This window comes from Magallana gigas, chromosome 6 (assembly GCF_963853765.1).
Source record: "Magallana gigas chromosome 6, xbMagGiga1.1, whole genome shotgun sequence".
NCBI lineage: Eukaryota > Metazoa > Mollusca > Bivalvia > Ostreida > Ostreidae > Magallana > Magallana gigas.
Window position 1 is genome coordinate 46,549,626 of NC_088858.1, and position 6,234 is coordinate 46,555,859.

Genomic DNA, 6,234 nt, shown 5'->3' on the forward strand with positions numbered 1-6,234 from the left:
ATCGGAGATCGTTAAGGTATCCGATGCATAATAGCCCCAGATTCAATGAATCTGAATGCATAACAGATCTACATGGGCTTAATACTCAGTATACTTGGACATAATTTACATGTTTAAGTATCAACATGTAAGGGCGGAATGTGTCCTGATAAATGACCTTTCCTTTTTCTTGAAGAATCCCCCCCAATGCTTTTACTCTATAAAAATTAATTCTGAAAACATACTTACAGTATAAAATTTATTTTCAATAGTTTTTGTATTCCTAATGATTGAATACATCTTTCCACCAAAGCATTTATTGATATTCTTAGTATCTACTTTTTTATTTTAAAAAATGTGCCTGTCTCCATAGACCATAATATTAGTCCAATTTTTATTAATTGATTACTAGTTAATAATATTTTTGAAAAATTCTCTTGGTAAAACTTTTTCAACTCTAAAATGCTTTGAATTAATATAAGAGTATTTAATACATGATGGATGTTCAAAGTTAGCAAAGTTAGGTCCTAATATGGATCGGATATCTTACACAATGAATTTGTCCATCTATGGAACCCTTCCCAAGAGCCCTAAGTTTCTTCCGGTGCAGTTTGTCGTTTAGTTATGGAAAATGTTCAGTTGTATATTTCCTTGTATGCTTTAAGTTTTTGTCAAGAGACCATCAATTATAGTAAAGTATATATTCCGACTGTTCAGAAGTGAATTTTTAATATTTTCGTGTGCTGAAGTAATTTCTCCATACAAAATATTTCACCTTACGCTAAATTATAAATTATAAGTGAAATGATTTGACAATGTGTGTAATTTGTACTCACTTTTTTAAATGCAGGCTATTAATTTCCATATGATATTGGCGCCAACAAGTCATGTTTGTACCTGTAGCGAATAAATGAAGCCGTTAAATGTAATACTTCTTTCTAATATATAAAAGAAAAATTAAAATGTACTTTCTCTTTTTAGAGTTTGCATTTAAAATTGCTTTTGATTTTACTAATCATTTTTATTAGTCTGATTATATAACATTTGGAAAAATATATTTTTAGGGAGGAAACTATGTTTTACCTAAAAAATTTGCAATTGTCCCCATACAAATGAAAATATTCTGATCTCGGGATTTTAAAAAATGATAACGAGAGAACTTTGACACAATCATTGCCAAATGAACATTTAAATAACATTGTTTATCATTTCACTTTAAATTGCTATCGCGAAAACTTTATATCCCCATCCTTACAGATTTTGTTATGAATACATAAGATATCATTGATATCTTTTAAAAGTAAACAAAAGTAAAATGAGATTGTATTTGAAACATTATGAAAAAATTTAATTATGGTTGTAACGCGGCATTTGATTGGATAGAAAAATTTAGTTAAATTTGTATAACCTGGTTTGCACGTCACAAGACACGTCACAATGCACCAACGTACTAATTCACTTGACGTTACGTTTGAATTTTGAACAGATTTATATCATTTTTAAAAGTAAAACGGACTCAATTTGTACAGCAAATTCCAGAAAATTAAATTATAAGGAATGAACTCAATATCTACCCAAGTTATACTCGTATAACCTGGGTTGGAGCAATTTACGCTTTTTTATAATCCGCTTCGCGGATTATAAAGCGTAAATTGCCCCAACTCAGGTTATTTAAGGAATGAATTCAATATTTATTAGTTTTATACGATATAAAATGGTTTGGGGCAGTTTACGCTTTATAAACCGCGAAGCGGTTTATAAAAAAGCGTAAACTGTTCCAAACCATTTTATATCGTATAAAACTAATAAATATTGAATTCATTCCTTATAATTTAATTTTTTTGCTATCGATTGTTGATAAAAACAGTCATTTTATCTATAAAATGACAACAAATTGTACAAAATTCAAACGTAACGTCAGGCGGATTGATACGTTTTTGACGTTAGTCTTACTATGACGTAAGCAACATTCTTTATACGATATAAAATAAATTTTTCAACCAATCAGAAAGCGTGTTACAACCAGAATTAAATTATACGAGTATAACTTGGGTAGACATTGAGTTCATTTCTTAAATATATGAAAAAAAACATGCGACGGAAAATTTGCTTAAACATGTAACGGTATCTAAAACAGACACTCAAAATAAGTTGGCATTGTTATGTTTTTCATAACATTTCTTTTAAGTAGCAAAATTTTTATTTTTGAATAAAAAAATATTTGGTCTGCCTCTAAATATTTTTTATATATACTCATGTGTGTTTGTTCTGAAAGTATACTATACACAAATACCACAGACCAGTTTACTATCTATGTGTTGTCATGTAAAGCGTATTTGGCTGTCTTGTCATTCTTTTTGTGAGTGACTAACAATGTATTACAAATGATAAAAATATTTTTTTGGCGGATGATACAAACGTAACTTCATTTTCTATGCAGAATAAAAAGTTAAAAACAGATATTTTATTTACTATTTTTATTGTGTAGACTACTATGAATAGAATTAAAACCTCTCGAGCAGCATATTATAAATGATGTTAATTTTCTTGTGATTTAAGGCAATTCCTTGCCAACTTTTTAAACAGAATTCTTTAATGACCGCAATTAGTAATATTACTTAAACCGAGATCGTAGGTTACAATTGCAGTATCCAAAGGTGTTATTAAATTCGGTGTTGAGTATTTATTCATGTTCGTAGATCGATTTATTCGGCAGGGTCATCATTCTAATTCTAAATCATAAAGAAATTCAAACAAGTAGAAAGGCTACCTGTTCATTTGTACTTTCTGTACCAAAACTGGATGTTAAGTGTATAAAAAAAGCAAAGCAAGCTGAATTGAAATTAGACATGTACACAGTGAAGTGGTTTTTCGTTGTACATGTATAAAGATATTCGGATAATTATCAGCGCTGATAATGTATTTTTGCATTAAGAATATTTGATTTGAAGCTTTTGTTGAATAATATCAATGAAGATACATGTATGTAAAGCACATGTTTCAATAAACAAACGGTAATATATGAAATGAATTATGTTTAACGATAAGCAAGTATGTAAGTAACTGTTTATAATAGTGACATTGTGCATATATGACATTTATGATACAAAGTTTACATATATATTTCGAAAATTAGTAATTTGTACCCAACCTCTTGGACCCATAAGTCATTTTATACACCTGTAACTTATGCATGCGTGATTTCAATTTTTTGGAGATTAATAAATCATATTTCTGATATACAATATTTGAAAACATCTATTGTTGAATTGTCTTAAATTATATTGTATTAAGAAATGAAGATAATAATTTTTCTATTGATCGACGTATCAAAGAAAAAATTGACCGGAAAACTTCATCAATGCGCGTAGCGCATTGATGAAAAAGTTTTCCGGTCAATTTTTTCTTTGATACGTCGATCAATAGAAAAATTATTATCTTCATTTCTTATCATTTAATAAAACATTTACAAATAAAAAAATGTGAAGTGTCATTGATCAAAAATGTAAATAATGTAAATGAAGCGGCGCGTATGAATACAAAACAACAACAGCAACAATATTCAAAATGGATGCGCCTTCAGCTGATGCAGGGCTATTGAGCTGAATTAAAGGATTAAACACAAATAGTGAGTTAAAATCTGAACCGGCTGAATTGAAAACGAAAGGAAAATACATGCGATAGCTTGTGATATTATTCACTGTGCAGAAAAACTCGTAATAAAACTAGTTTTCATGTGAGATCGCTGGAATATGCAACTGGACATAACCATCCAAGGAAAGGCGATCGTGGATGAAAATAGCTGATATGTCGACAGAGAATAGTATGTATAAGCGACTTTTGTAAACGTTGTGGTAACTAGATAGCCAGTGATGTACTTAAATGGTATTTCTGCCGCTTGCAATGCGCCGAAGGAGTTGATGCATTACTCATAGCTTTTCTTTACGACGCTTATTCTGATGACAGATGATGTACGTGTGTAAATTAAAAAATCATCGCTACCAAATTTGAACAGCAGTGTTACCGTGAAAGTTTATAGGCCTATATTCCTGGAAAAGGAACAGCCAGCCTCGCTGTAAATGTTGATTGATCTCAAGCAGACGAAATCCTGAGAAGACGCTTAATTCTCTATTTCGTGAATCAAATAATGTGTTTTGTTTATTTTTGAAGGTTAAACTTTAATTTTTTTATATTCACAAGGTTGCATTTTGTTTGCTGACAATAAAACAGACACAACTTCACATTTTGTTGACAGTGTTTATCTTGGAAATTCCCGTTCTATAAATAGTGTTAGATCAGAACAGTTGAGAAAAGTAGATCCGGCAAAAATTTTATTGATGCAGGTATCAAAGAAATTTTTCGACCAATCAGAAGCGCCGATAGCTCATCAAATTAATAAATATTAAATGATTGCTATTTCTTATTATGCTTTTCATTGCATTCATTCTTACCTTGGCCTAGTATGGCTCATACTTCACCTACAAAGTGTCTTTGGATAAAGAATATGCAGTGACCTTAAATAGAGTTCTATGTCTAAAGTCAAGGTCATAGCATTATCTGAAAAATCCTTGTCCGGATCATATATTCTTTCCCCTTGGTCCAATCTAGCCCATACCCCACCCACAGAGTAATGAATTTTCTAGGCTAAGGGTCAAGGCCATATCAGACCACGCAAAGAAAAACAAAATTCAGAGCATATTTACTCTCTCCTTGGCCCTATCTGGCACAAACTCTTATAAACAGAGTTTTTTGGGTAAAGGGTCTGCAATAACTTTAAATGAAGTTTCATATCAAATGTGAAGGTCATAGCAGATCTCTTTAAAATCCAGTTTTAGACGTTTCCAATTGGTTTCGCGGTTTATAAGGCGTAACTGCCCTAACCACTTTATATCGTATAAAAGTAATAAATATTGAATTCATTTAATTATTTCCAAGCAAATATGATTAATGTTTCTATGAATTGTTTATGATTTCTTGATATCCGTAGTCGTTGGTCATTGAAATATTTGCCATCATGCATGGTGAGTATATTCTGGTAGTTCCCCGTCCACTTTTGATACACTAGCATATAAGTATACTAAGTTCCTTATTAATATTTACTTACCATATTTGTCCGAATATACAAATGTTAGGATAATAAGTAATATTCGTGAAAAATACCATTACAAAATTTGTCGTTTTAAATCAGACCATGCAATAAAAGGATTATTTTGGGAGATGAAAGAGTCTAGTGTTAAAGTAAAAAGACTGAAATTGAAATCATATACACATCCTTTATATTGCTTTAAGTAAGCGTCCGCAATCTGAGTTCTGCGTTGTAATAACAAACTAGTGTATAATGCAAATTATTTACATTGAATCCAATAATAAGTATTCCGCATATTTTTTGATTATCTGCAATATTGTTTAATTATTTCATTAGGCATGAACCCTGATTATATAGGTCTAGGTAGGTACACGTGCTTGCATGATACAAAGAAAGGTTATATTATAAGATAGCATTTGAATTTTGATTTTGATTTATCAGTTATAAACGTGTCATTCGAAGAGATTAATCAATTTCAAGCATATAGATAGAATCTGATTAATGAGCTTTTACACATTTTATTTGATTTACAATTACGGGATGAATGATCCTCATAAAACATGTAAATCATTATTTTTGGATTAATAATAAAAATTATAACATATATGTTTAATAAATCTGAAATTTTTGGTAGTAAATCTGAACGAAATGGAATATTGTCATTTTGCATTAATCATCTAAATTAATGCAATTATTCTTAAACCATTTTTCAAAAACTTGTCCATGCTTCTTACTCTGTGTTATGTTATCGGATAAAATTTTGCAGACTTTCATTAATAATGATCTTTTTCAATATCATTATAATTTTTGCCACCTCGGGCATCGCTTTATCAGAAGAGGTGGTGTTTTACTGATAAAACGTACCCGTAAAGTCAACATACAATCAGATAAATAGCCTTAAGAAAAAAGGTGTTAATTCTTCAATCGTGTAAGTCTTTGTAACCAGTTTGTAAAACTACAATCAAAACATCTCTCAAGTGCAAATATAGTCATGTTTCATATCATTTCCTCGACAGCGAAATTCCAAGTATGGTGGTTCTCTAAGTTTATAAATGCAAATTCACACTGCAGTCATCATTATTAATTATCAATGTTAATTGCTGGGAGCCCCGGTATGTAGCTTGACTTTTCATTCGTCTCTGGATGTCTCTGTTATATTACTTTACGTA